Source organism: Phodopus roborovskii, unplaced genomic scaffold (assembly GCF_943737965.1).
Source record: "Phodopus roborovskii unplaced genomic scaffold, PHOROB, whole genome shotgun sequence".
NCBI lineage: Eukaryota > Metazoa > Chordata > Mammalia > Rodentia > Cricetidae > Phodopus > Phodopus roborovskii.
Window position 1 is genome coordinate 1726380 of NW_026126481.1, and position 17674 is coordinate 1744053.

The window sequence follows — 17674 nt, forward strand, 5'->3', positions numbered from 1 at the left end:
AATGATGTGCCATCAAACCTCGCTGCTACTTTTCATCTGAACAACTGGACATGAATAACATTGTTTTAAATGGTGTGCCTGTCACCAGACCCATCTCCCATACTTTTTAGAAGACTTAGCATGATCTTGACATTTATGTTTATCATTCTTTAGATATTTTTTTCAATAGACTTTTTAATTTTATAATGGCTTTTGATCCATGTGTGCCCTGCCATTTAACTTAATGTACTCCAATTTGGGAGGGTTTTCAACTATTCTTGTTATACCACAAGGTAACCTGTAAGCCCCTCCTGTCCAAAGAGCAGGTAACTGGGATTCTGAGAGTTATAGTTCTTTAAAAAAAATGATAAAGTCTCATGGGAATGTACAATGGCCTATGAGTTTTGTCCATAAAAGCTCTGACAACATGTGCCTCAGGGTCATTCAGCTGGGATATTTCCAGGAGTGGTCCTGACCAAATTCTATCTTGGTCAGTATTTAATATGTTAATAAAACTTTACTTCCCCTCAAATTGGTGGAATTTTTTTTCTCTGTCAAATGTCAGGGTTAACCAGAGCTTGGTGATTCTGTGGACTGTGGTGGTACATCTCGAGGCAGAGCCTCCACCTCCTCTCTGTGCGGGTCCTTGCATGTTATCTTCTTGTCTGTTTGTGAACATATTTTCTTCCTCTTATAAACATTCCAGTTACTCCAGTCATATAAAGCTAAGGACCCCTCCTACCCTAGCATGACTTTGATTTCCTACACATTTATGGGTTCTTAGGTTTGGGGTTCAGCTTTTTTGTTTCTTTTCCCCTTTGTGGGGAGGGGCAGGGAAGGATATAACACATTTCAAGTCTCATGTTTATTTTGTTTTTCTCCTTAGTTATCTTTTATTCAGTCTGCCTTGACTCTGTGTTTATTTCCAAAGTAGATTAGATTTGGTCCTAAAAGTTCCTTACATAATCCTTAAGGGTCATCTTGAATGCAGTTCACACAACGGTTTGTAACTTCTGCATTCACTACTGTGTTTGCAGGTCCATGTCTTGTCTGAGTTTATTCCTGGTCTGGTCTTCCATTTTTTATCTGAACAGAAAACAACCACATGTTTTCAAAGATGTAAATTACCACTGTTTTCATTTGATTTCTTATTATTTGTTTTCCTATATTTTTATAATCAGTGGAGATTGGGGATGGAGGGATGGCTCAGCAGTTCAATGCTCTTGCAAAGAATTAGGATTCAGTTCCCAGTGCCAGATGTTCACAGGTGCTTGTTACTACAGCTCCAGGGGATCCAATGCTGTCTTCTGGTCCCTTTGGGCACCTGAACACATATGACACAAACACATACACACAGTTTTGGAAATGAAATACGAGGTAAGAGACCTTTGTAGAGCCTTAGCACATTGAAAATTTATTTGGTTTTCTTCTGATTCAGAACTGGAGGGTGGGATGTGGTGCTGGACTGGTGTGTGAGTAGAAGGCCTAGCATGTATATATGTGCATCTCAAGTAATGGATTAACTGGTCCTTCAGTACTTAGAGAGTTTTTTATTCTTTCTCTTGAATATGATACTTTACCTATTTACAAGGAAGAAGGACATGTCAACAGGCAAATAGTTTTAAACCCTACTCTGAAGAGTGTACGCCCTGCATTTCATTACTGTTGGCAATTAGAGAATTTTTTAAAAAAAGATAATTGTCTGTTGGGAAAAATCACTTAGCACTGTAATAGTGCCCTGAAATGAATAACACAAAGTGGGTGGTTCAAAAGAAATTTGTTCTCTAACAGTTTTAAAGGTCAGAAGCCTGAAGTCAGTACCGCTGGGCTAAAATAAAAATGTGGCAGGGTTATGTTGCCTCTGGGGACACTTTGAGAATCAGGTGCTGGCTTCTTTTAGCTTCTGGTGACTATTGATATTCTTTGTGTGTGGCCATGAACACTAATCTTTGTCCTCTCTCTCTCTTTACATCTCTGTGAAAACATTCCCCTTTCTAGGACACATGTACTTATGATTTGTAGAAAAAATAATCTTATATATTTCAGGGTCCTGAACTTAACTACATCTGCAAGGCCATTCCACTTATGTCATGACTTCACACATTACATGAATCAGGAAAACTCATATCTTTGGGGCCATTGTTGGCAATTATAGTTAACTGGGTAGACACATACATATACAATTTTTATCTACCACAAGGCATGTTTTTCATAAGTATAACAAAGCATATTGTTCAACAGTCAGATACTATGGAATCCCTTAAATACACCAGCCACAGAGTGGATTAATAACTTCTAATGTCCCCTTGTCAATGCACTGACCAACTTGGATGGATCTCCCATACTTGACTGAAGGAAAACAAACATGACATAGTCAGTTCTTGGTTTGAGTTCAAGAAGAGTAAGCTCTTAAGAATACTTATGGAATAACAAAAACAATAAAGATGAATCTGTGGTTTATAAAAATTAGGACAATTGATACTCTATGGGCTCGGGATCAATGACTGAAAAGGGCAAACAAGAGGGATTGGGGTACTGTCTAGCCTTCTGATTTGAAGTTTGTTTCTTAAATAGGCTTACATTGTGAGAATTAATTGAGCCCCCTTGTGCATAACAAATACAATTTACCAAGAAAGAAAGATAATTTTCTAAGGACCAGACAGCATCTCTAGGACAGTGGATAGACTACCTAGAGCCAGAAGATGAAGTCATATCTTTAGGTTAGTGTCAGTTTACGGATGTTTAAGGTTACCTGTGCCCAACAGGGAGATATGATGTGGAGATCTATAAAGGACAAATCCTCTTAAGTTTTTTTAAAGAAAAATGTATCAATATATAAATTAGTTGATAGGTAAATGGACAGGCAGACCATTATTTGAAGCTGAGATGGGGCATAAGACAGGAAATTAGGTCAGTTAAACTAAGAACTACCAAGAAATAGGCAATCTGATGTAATGGCCAATGAACACAATTAACATTTTTACCCTTCCTTCCTTGCTTGCTTAATTTCTTCATTCACTTTTTTTTTTCCTCTCTTCCTTTCTTGCCATTTTATTTTATTTTGAGACAGTCTTACTATACTGCTCAGGCTGATTTTGAACTCGTTGTACTCTGCTGCAGTCTTCCTAGTAGTTGGAATTACCAGCATGGACTACTACACTCAACCACAGTTATATGTTGGCCAGTGGAAGTATGGTCAGTCCAAACTAACATGTCTGAAATAATGCCAAAAAAGTAATACTGTCTTTTTATATTGATTTTTGTGTTGAAATGATAGTTTTGCATATGCTGGGAAATTAGATACAAAAATTAGTAAATTATTTTTAAAAAGTTTTATTTTTCTTCAGTTTTGAAAAGTATGGCTATTGGGGCTAGAGAGATAGCTCAGCAGCTAAGAGTACTTGCTGCTTTTTCATAGGACCCAGGTTCAGGTTCAGGTTTAGTTTCCAACACCTAATAGTGTGTCATAGCCATCTGAACATCAAGATCCAGAGGATTCAATGCTCTTTTCTTGCCTGTGCATATACATGCATGCAGGCAAAACAAAACAAAACAAAACAAACAACAACAACAAAAACGTATACATAAAATAAATAAACCATTAAAAAATATGACTATTGGGAACTATGAAAGTATCTCTGTAGGTGAAGATCTTGTTGCTCAAGGGTGAGAACCTGAGTCCACTCCCTAGAGCCAATGTAAATCCAGATGTGCTAGTGTATATCTGTAATCCCAGCACTTCTTCCGAGAGATGGGAGGTGGAGACAGAAGACTCTAAAAGCTTTCAGGCCTGGTAGACTGATATACACAGTATAGAAAAACAAGAGACCCTGTCTCAAACAGGAATGTGAAGTCTGACAAAAGAGGTTGACCTCAGATTTCCACATGCATAGTGTCGCAGGCAGTTGCTCATTCTAACACAGGATCACACCCCACACTTTTTTGCTGGACTTTTTTGTCACAACAGTTGGCTACCCAATAATGCCATGGAGATTTATTACTCATTACGAAAGCTTGGTCAGGAGCTTAGGCTTGTTTCTAACTAGCTCTTACAACTTAAATTAATCTATTTTTACTAATTTATATGCTGCAGTGTAACTCATGGCTTTACCTTTCCTCCTTCATGCTTTTTCCCCCTCTCCATCAGCTGGTTGCTCCTGGTGTCTCTGCCTTCTTCTCCCAAGCATCCTCTGTGCCTGGAAACCCTGCCTTGCTTTCGATCATTCAGCTTTTTTATTAAACCAAAAATAGTGACACATTTTCACAGTGTACAAAAAGAATATTGCACAACAACAACAACAACAACAACAACAACAACAACAACAACAACAACACACACACATATATATATAAATGTGTATATATATATATAAATGTATATATATACATATATATGTATGTATATATATATACTTTTGAAGCTAAAAGAATGTGACTAGTAAGACAATTAAAATCACATAATAAGGCTAGTAGGTATGACTGATCTTTATTACTAGTCAGAGTATTGATCTAGACCCTGTGGATATGATAAGCAGCTGATAAATGTGTGAGCTATTGAGTTCTTGCTCTTCTGGCTAATAAAGGACTTGAACAGACTCTGATTAGAGTTAGTCAAATTGTGGGAAAATTAAAGAAACCAGTCAAGAAAAGAACAATTATTTCTAAGTTGTAATATCCAGGGGAAACTTAGCTGTTCAAAATAGTGAGTTCAAAGCCAAGGAAGCCTTTCTCATCTAGGGGTTACATAAGCTCTTACTAACTGATATAAGAGCCACTCTGAGTACCTTTTGGGAGAAGACGATGTCACAGTCATAGAGGCCAGTCATAGAGGTCAAATGTGCCTAGGGTCCAGCAGAGTCTGTTCTTGGGAAGCTGTTGGCTTCAACATAGTGACATCATTTTGCTAGACCCAATTTTTACAGCCACATGATGGTCTTGGTGATAGCTCCTTAGTTGAGAAGTTTAGTCCGAAATTATACATACAATGTGTAGTACAGTAATGGCTATCATATCACAGTTACTTTGTTTACTGATTTCATTACAACATAAAAAGAAAGTACAATGAAACTATTAAAATTATTAGTTATTTTTTAAATCAGAAAAACTAAAGTTTATTTTTTGTATATTTTTGGGATACTTCAGTCATGCCAAACCTTTGGTTTCATTAATAGTTACTGAAGATAAACTCACACACAGAAATACAGGTCACAGGATACCTCCTTCTCCTTGTTTACACTCAGCTGTAAGGAGTTAGTGTGGAATCTTAGAGAATAACTACATGTCCAAAGCTCCAGCAATAACCCCTCTCCTCCTAGTCCCAGATACAGATGGCCACTCCATCAGTCATCCTCACAGACTCCATCAGCTCATCACTGGTGACATCTAAGATCTGTTTGGCAGGCTCGCTGCAGGGTGCATGTAATCAGCAAAGACACACACTTAACTGTGATTGATGTCAGTCCTTTGACAATTTCTCTCACCAGACCCTTCCATCATTTCTCAGCAATGTTTTCCTGACTGCTAAATAATGTCTCTGAATCATTATAACCACTTTAAAGAGTGACTTGCAGAGATATCTTTTGTCACGGCTGTATTTGGAAGGGGCTCTATCTCTCATGTCCCTCTTCCTAGCCTTGGATGCACCTTTACAGGTTGCTGTCACTGTCACCATTCATCACAGTAGGGGGGATTGTTTCAAGGTAAATAAAAAGATATTAACTCAGCTTGCTTTGCCAAATGTTTGAAATCCATTTGCAATTCTTTATTAGGCTGGTAGGATTTCAAAAACATTTCTTTGTTGTTTTCTATTAACTATCATTGTTTAAGAATTTTGAATTTCAGATAAACTTAATATGCTTACCCAATGACTGGCATTTGATGTTAGTCACAGAAGTCTTCCAATGCAGACATTTGCATCAAGGTCTTAACTTCTCCTCATCCAATTCCCACTACTTAGCTTCTGCTCCAAACACTCAGTGTATGTGTTACGGGAGGGACCAACTCAGGTGTGTTTGGCAAGTCCTCTGTTGTCAAGAGAAACCTGCAACTAAAAGTCAGAGAGAAACAAAATGGAACACTTACTCTGTCTTCTTTTCTGAACAATGAAGAGCACTGCTATTTGATAATATCCAAAGAGATACTGAAAAATAGAGTAGCAGTGCCCAAATAAATTCATATTATTTCTGTCATATCCAATATTCACTCAAACCTTAGTCCTGCTTCACTTCGTTTCTAAACATTTACCTGTTCTGGATGGTCCATAGCAATGGAGTTACTATTTGGAGTCAAACTCCAATTCATAGACCACTTGTTTTCTTGCAGCATATTGCTTGGATTTCTTTTTATTGACAAGCAATGTTCCTTTGCAATGGATGTACTACATCTTATCAGTTTATTAGCTGATGGAGGTTTGTACTGTGACCATTTTTTGAAACTATAAATAATGCAACCACTATTTGCTAATAAGCATTTGTGTTCATAGTAATGCATGTTTTCAGATCTCTTGGGTACCTGGAAATAAATTGGAAGGTTTTATGTCACTTGTCTGTGTACATTTGATTTGATTGTCAGACCATTTCTAAAGCAGCTGGACTGTTTCAAATTCCCACCAGCAATGTGTTAGAGTTCCAGTGATATTCTTGTCAGCACTCATCATTATTATTCTCATTCTAGCCATCTCACTGGGGATGAAGTTCTGTCATATGGTTTTGCTTTCTGTTTCATTAATGTCCACTGATGAGCAGCAATTTCTTTTGTTTTTTATTAATCACTTATACATCCTTGGAGAAATGTATCTCCTGATCTTTTAATGTCTTTTTTATTGTTGACTTATTCATTATATATCTTTAATGCAAGCCACTTATCATACATGTGATGAACATTTTTCTCATCATCTTAGTTTTCTATTTCTGTGATAAAACACTATGAAGAGCTAACTTGGAGATGAAAGGGTTTTTGTTTGTTTGCTTGCTTATATGTTTTGAGTTACAGTCCACTGAGTGAAGCCAAAGAAGGAACTCTGGGCAGGATCTTGGAGGAAGGACCCTAAAGGCAGGAAACTGGAGGCAAGAACTGAAGCAGAGGTCTTCTGCCTTCTGTCTCACTTCCCATGGCTTGCTCTGCCCGCATTTTATACCAGGCAGGACAACCTGGCCAAGGGTGGCACCACCCATACTGGACAGTCCCTGCTACATCAATCATTAGACAAGAAAACGCTTTACAGACTTATCTACAGCCAAATCTTATGGAGGCATTTATTTTTCTCAATTAAGATCTCTTTTCCCTGACTGTGTCTAGATGTCTATCAAGTAGACAAAACCCAACTAGCACACCCATTCTGTGGTAGCTTCTTATCTTTATTTCACTTAAGTACAAAAGTTTCATTTTCAGTGAAGACTAATAACTCTATTTATGTTTTATTGATTATACTTCAGGTATGATGTCTAAGCAGCTATTGTCCAGTGGCCAAGAAGGCTAAGTCTTTGCTTCTCCTGAACCAGTGGTTCTCAAGCTTCCTAATGCTGAGACCTTTTAATACAATTCCTCATGTTGTGCTGATCCCTAACCATAACATGACTTCATCACTACTTCATATGTATAATTTTGCTACTGCTATAAATTGTAATGTAGATACCTGATATGCAGGCTATCTGATATGTGATCCTTAAATGGTTATAACCCACAGATTGAAAATCACTGTAGTTTAATCTTTGACATTTAGTTTAGGATCCGTAGAATTAACTGTGTCTGATAAGTATTCCATTTCCCTCCCTCCATTTATCCTCTGTCCCTCCATACCTCTTTACCTCTCTTTCTCTCACCTGCCTTTCCTCTCTTCTTCACCCACCCTGTCTCTTTCTTCTTTTTTCACCTTCATGTACTTCCCATGCTTCTCCCTCCCTTCCTATCTCCCTCCCCTTTTCCCTCCCTCCCTCTCTCCCTCCTTCTCTCTTTCTTTCTTCCTTTCTTTGGTGCTGGGACTCACACATTCTTGTCATGTGTTCTGTCATTGAGCTACACCTCCATCCAACCACATCTTTTTGTATGTTGTGGTAGTTTGAATTTAATTGGCCACTAAAAGCCCGTAGGTGATGGTACTATTAGGAGGTATGGCTTAGTTGCAATAGCTATGGCCTTATTGGAGGCAGTGTGTCACTGTGAGGTGGGCTACAGGTCTCATATATGTTCAAGCCACACCCAGTTCACTCTCTGTTGCCTGCTGATCAATATATAGGACTCTCAGTCCCAGCACCAAGTCTGCCCACATTCAGCCATGTCTCACCATGAAGATAATGGACTAAGCCTCTGAAACTGTAAGCTACTCCATTAAATATCTTCCTTTATTAGGGTTGCCGTGGTCATGGTGTCGCTTCACAGCAATAGAAACCATAAGTCATGTGTAGATATATAATTATTCCAAATTTATTAAAAAGATTACTCATTCTATATTGGATGATCTATGCAAGATTTATTCAATGTGATATTACTTGAACATTATTTTCTTGTCCTTCCCCCAGGTTCATGTGTTAGACCTGTTGACAGGCAATAGACTCTTAAAGGGGTAAGGTTTAGTAGGAATTCCTTAACTCATAGGGGGATGCTCTCACAAAGTAGTTTTAATTAAAACCTTGAGTTTTTTTTTTTAACATGGCTCTTACAAAAGGAACATGCCTGGCTTCTCGTCCCTGGGGGGCAATATGTATCTTTTTGATATTTTATTTGTTCTGACATTGCTATCTTCCATGAGAAGATGCAGCTAAGAGTAGACTTTATAGAACCTGTGCTATTATTCAGAACTGTGAATCAAACTCACTTTTTCTAAGTAGCATGGGTCAGCTATTTCATTATAGTGATGGAAGGATGATGACTACAATGGGATATCTCTTTATCCTCAATTCTTACTGTGTTGATCTTTATGTTTATCCTAGTGCCTCATAGACCTGACTAATATAAATCTTCAGCAAGTTTTAGAACTAAAAAATATGGGCCTGAATTTGGTTTCCTTTTAAAGATTTCTCTTCTCTGGATATATGTGTCTTAAATCTACATGCAAATTTTGGGATCAGCTTATTTCTAAAAGATAAATCATCAAAGCAAAACAGCTGGAATTATATTAAGGATTGTGCAAAATCTACAGATTAATTTGTAAAATATTGTCATCTTATCAATGTTTAATATTCTGACTTACAGAATGAGATCTCTTTCATTCATTCAAGTTTGGGTTCTCTGAACAGTGATATGTATCCTTTACAACATAATTTTGTACATTTTGCTGAAATTATCCCTTAATATTTGGTTATTCTTCCTGCTTTGTAAAGGAAAGTGATTATTTAATTATTTTAAAATTTAAGTGCATATAAATTTACTTGGAAATTATCAGTTCTCAAAGAAACCTAAGATAAGCCTCACTCAGTACCTATGACTCCTCCTGCCATGTCTCACCTGGACCCCGACCTTAAACCTCTTCATCCCAGAGGCTAGGTATTTCTTCCTTAGTCTCTGATCCCTATATAACCAAGCCATTTGGCTATGTAGGCTCTTGGCTTCTGGTTGGCTCTGCTGTTGGGTCTGTCTTGGTCTGCTTGCCCCAATCTTGCCACTCTTTTGCCTTGCCCACTATGACCCAGTTCAATCTGGATTCCTCAAGATGCCTCTGGCTGAAATCTTCCTCATATCTATAATAAGATTTCTCCTCAATCATACTCAGGAGATATCATGTCCTCATTTCAAGATATAGGCTCCTCCTACATCTACCTACTACATAATGTAGTATATATGCAGGAAGGAATACTACTTGGATTTTGGATATCATATGCTCTGTTAGTAAATTTCATATGCTAGAAAAAATTAGTTATATAATAGGATCACATCAGATAGCCCACACTGGTCATGAGCTCATGATGAAACCCAGGCTTGCTGTGAAGTCATGATCCTCCTGCCTCTACTCCTTGACTATTGGATTGCTGGCCACAATGCTCATGTTTGACAAATATTTCTATTTGTTACATATTTATTACAATTGACAATCCTTCTTAAGTCAACTTGGATGGTCATGTTCCTTACAAATGTACACATTTCATATAATTTAATCCAATTTTTAACATGCATTCTGGGAGATTTTCCTGGGAAGTCATGAACAAATGCCTACAACTTGGTGATCTTTCTATTACAGCTTCCCATGTGCTGGGATTGCAGTCTTTAGCCATCACACCCGGCTCTGTGACAGGTTTCATCTTGTGTATTTTTGTGTTCTGTACACTTTATGCTCATAATAGGTAAATATTGTTGGATTAATTTTAATATATAATTAATCTTCACCAGATGACAGCTTATCACTGTGCTGTTTTTGACAATGTCTTTGATATAAATTGCATATGCTCTTATCCAATTACAATCAGAGTCTTCTTGGGGGCAAATATTAATCCAGTCTCTGAGGCTTGTTGTAATCCCAGGAAGATTTGTGCTGGGTTGTCTCTAGTAAAGCAGAAGGCTTGTGATGTAGCTTTTCACTTTCACAGGGCTTGAAGCCTTCTCCTCCTTGCCACTACCAAAATCTCCATTGCTTTTCAGTGTTCTTAACCTTGAACTTTCTCACACATTGTTTCAAATTGAGACAGTTCCTTCAGAAGGCTTTGGAACTCTTTGTTTGTATGTGTTGCCGATTCCCTTGCCCAGGTCTCCATCTACAGCTATAGCTGGACAAGCTAGATCAGGATACAAGAATAATCCTCGTTGTCCAAGTTATCTAGTCTGGTAGGATGGTGTTATAACAGCAGCAGTAAGGGCACATTAAAGGAAAATTATTTCCTTCTGATCAAGAGAATGGAATCTCTTGTCTGAGTAGAGACCCAGTATTATAGTTGTGTAGGTCAATTACTTGACTGACAGATCATGCCCCAGGGGTACAGAACCACCTTAAACAAAGGAGTGAGCAGAATAATTATCCTTTTAATGAAATAATACACTTTTTCTTTCCCCAGTTTCTACCCTTTGTGCAGTTACTTACAGAGGTACAGACAGATACATTTATAAGTCAGCCTGCTTTTCTGACTTACTAAAAAAAAATGTTAACTTTTCCTTTTCTTCTGTCCCTGTTCCAAGCATGCTTTCCTTGGTACTTTGGGCTTCACTATTTATTGTAAGTTACCTTTCTGCCTTGTGGCTGCCAGTCTGCTATGTGGTTGACTCCCGTGCCATTTCAAACAGCTTGATTTTGTTTGGTTTTCTTTTTGATTGTCCATTCTGCTCATCCTCTAGGAAGCTGCTAAGATTTAGTGATTCAGGGTGTTGTTTAAATTTTTGTTTTGTTGTTTTGCTATTGGTATTTGATTGGTTATGTTTTTCAACTCTAGTAAAAGTTGTTATTGAAGTTATCTTTTATGTTTGCTCTTAAGCTTTTCTATTAATAAGACTAAGAACCTCAAGAGAGTATCCCAGTTTCCCTGGTAACATGTGAGGACTCTATAGGAACTCCCCTAAATTTCCAGTAACAGTGTCTAGTTTTCAGCATGTCTTTTGTGTATCATGTAACCCAATAGTAAGCTACCATATTACCTCCTAAAGCAGAAGCTGAGTGAAGGACAACCCTGATCTTTGTGCCCACTCATCAGAAATCTAGATCATGCAACTTGAGAAGAGCTATTGGTCTGTCAATTCTGGGGTGATGTCATGTTCTTTGGCTGATGAAAAAAGTGGCAGCCTGTCTCTTTGATCAAAAGTATAGAGTAAATTTTCTATCAAATGGAAACAGAAGGATGTAAAGAGGGAGTAAGAGGTGGCATAGGATTGACATGTAAAATAATAAATTAAATAAAAAAATTAAAAAGAATTTTTAATGGTTAGTTTTATTTTTTATTTGTTTGTGTGTATGTGTGTGTGTGAGAGAGAGAGAGTATATTTGTGCATATCTGTATGACATACATGGGCCCAGAGAAGGCATCAGATCTCATAGAGCTGGAATTGCTGGTGGTGATCTGTTAGGCTTGGCTGCTGGGAACTTAACTTAGGCCCTCTAGAAGAGCAATGCATGTTCTCAAACACAAAGCCATCTCTCTAGCACATAATTTTTGGCTTTTGTTTGTTGGTTTGTTTGAGACAAAGTCTCACTCTGTCATTTTTGCTGGCCTAGAACAAACTAGGTAGACCAGGCTGGCTTTGAACTTGCACAGATCCTCCTGTTTCTGTCTCCTGAGACCTGGGACTGTACATGTGTTCACCCATGTATGGCATGGATTCCTAGTTTCTATAATGATTCCCTGGAGCTTGGCTGAGCAGCTGGAAGAATTACAGCATTGTCTGTGGAGGCTCTGGAGGTTCCAGGCTGTCTGAAGTTCTGGAGGCTCAGAAACTCTTTGTGGCCTCATTCTAGAAAGCATGCAAGAAGGGGAGCCAGTGTTCCTACTTCTCAAGGACATCATTTTGGAAGATGGCCCATTGCTTCTTCACCTTCTGTCAACAGCATCACCTCACAGCTTGTCAATATTCTTCCCACTGGGGTCACCATACTCAGCAGTTATGAAGACACCCCTCCATGGAGGCAGAAGAAGTTCCCCCTCCTGAAGTAACTAGCAAACATGAAACAAATTGTTACTGTTTGAAGATGATATGATAGCTTACATAAGTGACCTGAAAAACTCTACCAGGGAGCTACTGGCAAACACCTTCAGCAAATTAGCAGGATACAATATTAACTAAAATAAAATTAGTAAAACTATATACAGATGATAAAGGGGCTGAGAAAGAAATCAAAGAAACATCACCCTTTATAATAGCCACAAACAACATAAATTATCTTGGGGTAATACTAACCAAACAAGTAAAGACCTTTATAGCAAGAACTTTGTGTCTTTAAAGAAAGAATTAAAGAAGATACCCAAAATGGAAAGATCTCCCATGCTCTTGGATAGGTAGGATAAACATAGTAAAAATGGCAATCTTGCCGAAAGCAATCTACAGATTCAGTGCAATCCCCATTAAAATCCCAGCACAATTCATCACTGACCTTGAAAGGATAATACTTAACTTTATACAGACAAACTCATATTTCACTGTCTCTTCCTTAGCTGAAAGGCTGGGGCAGAGTCAGAGAAGTTTTGAGGACTCTCTCCCATCCTGTAAGTTGAAAGGGCAAAGGTACACCATACTTCTCAAGAAGTTCCATTTCCCTCCCATTTGGTGCATTGAGGTGGTTGGTGTCAGTGGCTGTGATGGGAGTGCTCATTCTGCCCAAACAGCATCTTTCAGTGAGTCACTTGGGTTGTTGTCTCAGTCCAAACACTTGAGGGACTGGGAAATCATCATGGGAACTTAGTGTGTGTGGGGTTTTAGTCATGTTCCAAAACAGGAAAGATGATCTGCCTCATCTGATGCAATCCTAATATACAAACCAAAACAGTAATAGATGTTGTGGAGTATCATTTTAATTAGGCAAAGATGTGTTAACATTTGTTTATACCACAGAATTTAACCCTGTAAAGGTGTGTTATATTTGTTTCTGCTGCCTTTGTTAACGATGTGAAGATGTGTTGTTTGTTTCCCCTTGCTTGCCTAGAGCACCTGCTTGAGCTAATAGGAAAGTGGGATGGCAAATAGCTAGGCAGGAGAGGGATACGTGGGGCTGGTGTCCATAGGTGGGTCTGGTGGCCAGAGAGAACAAATAGAAGAAATCTAGGTTCAAGAGAGGAGAGAATGAAGGAGAATGAGAGGGACACACCCAGGACCAGAAGTCAAAAGCCACCAGCCAGACAGGAGACAACAGGAAATAAGATATACAGAAAGAAAAAGAAAGGCAAAAAAGCCCTGAGACAAACAGATAAAAAGAAATACATTAAAATAAGAGCTAAGCTAAGGCTGAGCATTCAAAACTAATTAATAAGTCTCCATGTCATGATTTGGGAGCTGGTTGGTAGCCTAAAAGAAAATCTGATACAAACAGATTAATGGAAAAATGTTGAAGGGTGATTAACAGAAATTATCTCTGGTTAATAATGATAACAATGCAATTGAGTTTATTATTAAATAAGACAATATCTAAGCTAACATAAGTAGTTATTAAACCAAGCAAAGCAGGTCTGTCTGTGTCCCTTTGGTAAAGATCTTTTGCTATCTAGTGAGAAAACAAGTTACATCCTTGATGTTGTTGTTGAATTCAGATCATTGCTTTATTCGTTGCCCAGAATTACTTATTTTGCTGATGCTTATCTGAAGGATTTACCAGACTCAAGGGAAGCTGTTTTCATTACTAGTGTGTTACACACAGGGACTGTTAATTCTATACTCAAACCAATTCACCAAACCAGGCTACAACCTTCAACAAAACTGGAAGGAATTCTGTCTTATAGACACCTAACTCAAGGTGGTCTGACTGATCTCACACTTTTCTGCTGGGATCCATCTTAGGACTAGGAGTTATGTTGCCTCCTGTGGAGATGGTGCTTACTTTTCCTTGGTTTGCCAGGAACACCTGTAGCTTAGAAGGAGAGATCCTGATGCAACAGTACAGAGGTGGCTTGCAAACAAACTTGTGTGTTTTTCCTCTGCGACTTTTATAGGAAAGAACTGGACCAAATGTAAGTGTGCTGGGACTTAAGGTGCAGGCAGCAGGCCAACCTCTATTTTCATAGCAACCCCCAGGAGACACACTCCACTCTTCCACTGCTGACTGAAGCACAAGTGAAATCTCTTCCAGCCAAAGCCACATTTTTCAGACTCCCTCCATGCACAAAAGTAAGAGAATAATAACCATAGAATAACATGGCACCTTTTTACTAAGCTGTAATTCCAGCCCTACCAGCCAGGTTCCTAAAAGAAATGCCATCCATGGCTTGAACTATCTCTCCATCTGTGATACTAGTTCTTGAATAATAAACTCAACAGACCAAGATGCTTTTATAAAATGAATATAACCAGGCTGTTTACTTAAAAATTGTTCAGCATCATACACCATACAATGCTCTGAGTTTGATATCCTAGACTACCTGGTCCTTGGAGTGTTGAAAGGATGGGGTGGGTCTCCTAAGATGCCTCACTAATTCTGGACACGAGACTCAGGTCTGGGTGAAGACAGTCTGGGATTTCCAAGTCTGCACTATCACACACATATTTGATATCTATGAACTACCTTGTAAATGGAAAAGTTAATTTACTATAAAAGATTTAATGAAGAAAAGGCAACAAAGAAAATCCTCTTTAGTCACTAAGATACCACTTAGAATGAGAACCACAAGCAAGATGTGTTAAAATTACTTTCTAATTTTTCATCAGTAATCGTGTAACTGTCCCTCTGCCAAAAGCACTGAGCAAGACCTTGGGTGCACTGAAGGAAAAACATATGCTCTATGATGACAGGAAGCTCATACAGCCATACAGGAAAGTTGTATGTAATTTTCTCTATTGTCAGACAGAATAGACCATATACTTACTGGAAACACAGCAAAACATTACATGCAGAAGTCATAATAACAGCAAGGAAGAGAATGATCATAGTCTATTAATTACATGGAAGTTATATTCTTTAACCACAGGGCACTGGGCTAAATAACATGTATTATAGTATTGCATCTTCCCAAGAATCCTAAATGATAAATGTCCATTGGATTCAAGACATACAGAGGGAGGCATAGTCATGTATTTGGAGCAGGCAGAAGAGACTTCACCCAGATATATTTAAGCCATAATCTGGGAAGTGATTTAGATGGGTAGGGAATCCCAGGGGACAGAGGAAGTCAGAACAGCCTGTACCTAGGAAACAGCATGAAATAGAAAGAACAAAGGAATAATGAGCAAACTTAAAGGAGGAATTCTACTAAGAATGGGGATTGTGTAGCATTAAAGTGGAAAAATAAAGAGCATTACATCCTGCTATTTGGACAACATGGATGGACCAGGAGGACATTGACCTTATTCATAAGGGGAATCTGGAAATAGTTAATCTCATAGAAGGTGAAAGTGTAGTTATGGCTCTCAGAGGTTGGGGAGACAGGCAGGAGGGAGGAACTGTGCAACATTATTGCTTGATACTACAAATACGTCCTGGAGTTCTGTGGCATAGTAAGGTGACTATAATGAATAATAACAGCATATCAAAATAGTGAGATGAGAAGAGAGGAATTTGAATTCACTTACGTAAATGCTGAAAGCCTAATGTACATGTGAGACAAGCATCTCATAGTTCCTGATATAAGCATATAAAATATTATAGAAAGAATAAAAGCTATATTCAATATTTACAACTCTTAGAGCAGCATCACACAGTAGATATTGGGTCCAATGCTGGAGGTGAGGTAGGTGAGTTAGGCTCAGCACCAGCCACAGGCTTGTCCATGTACTGGACTGTATCAATTGGTATTTGCTTTTCCTCCTGCTGAAGGCATTCTTCTTATTACTTTAGATCCTTTAATCTGTTTCATGATCCTTTCCTTCTCCCCATAAATAGAAAGGAAGTGCAGCCAAAGATGAATAGTGGGCTGGAATACCAAACAAAAGGTTGAAATGTGAGAGAAATTATTCATCCTGTTACACTTCAATAAAGTCAAATAATACCTGACACATGGCTACAGGTAGAAACCCAGGGGGACCTGGGAACCCATCAGTTCCCTCTACCAGAGGAGATCTCTTACTTGGATGAGCAACTTTTTTAAGATGTAGCACTCTTCCTCTGTTAACCTTCCTAATCAATATTACAATTTTGCAGATGATAACATTTCTATGCAAGCACAAGAAATATTTTCCTGGATAAATCCCCGCAAATAGAAATGGCAGATTCTACTTTCCTACCCCTTTCTGATACAAATCCTATGTACATTTCATTGTGATACATTACTTTCATAGGATGTAGCAGTCATTTAGGATACTTATTTTTAGTAGGGAAATTTGTGTGTATTACACACACACACACACACACACACACACACACACACACACACATGCGTAACATTCATGTAATATAATGGGGATAGCCTGTTACTTAGTAAAAACCATGAACAAGTAAAGAGACAACCATGGGATTTCATTGTAAGTTCTTTTGTATAAATGTTTGAGAAACCTTGAAGTGCTCAGCAGAGTTAGAAGCCTGGCTCTGTTTCCTACAGCATGTTGGTGTATTTCATAAAAAGCTGGAAGTACAACATAAATAATCACACAACTTTCATTAGTGTTTTGATTTTTTTTTTGAGACAGGGTTTCTCTGTGGCTTTGGAGACTATCCTGGAACTAGCTCCTATAGACCAAGGTGGTCTCAAAATCACAGAATGAGTTTAATCTCTAGTGCTGGGATTAAAAGCATGTGCCAACACTGTCCCGCCCAGCAGTGATTTTTTTAAAAGATGGAATTACAGGGTTGGAGGAATGGATGGGAGGTTAAGAATGTGTGCTGTTCTTCTGTAGTATTCAGGTTTGGTTTCCAACACCTACAGGAGGTGCCTCACAGTTGCCTGTTAGTCCAGCTCCAAGGTGTTTTGATACCTCTGGCTCAGATTTTATCAGACACTATGAAAGCTGAATAGAAAGTCTGTATTGCTGACTGCTGATTGCATGGGAAACTTGCCCAAATCATGCCACCCTGAGCCTCGCCTTCCTTCATCTTTTATGCATGAAAGCCTTATGCTGGTTGATACACTTCTCTTAGCAAGAACAGTTAGTGAGGATTGAAGTTACAGAAGCCAAGATTGGTACATTCAGGGACTTTCCCATTCAGGAG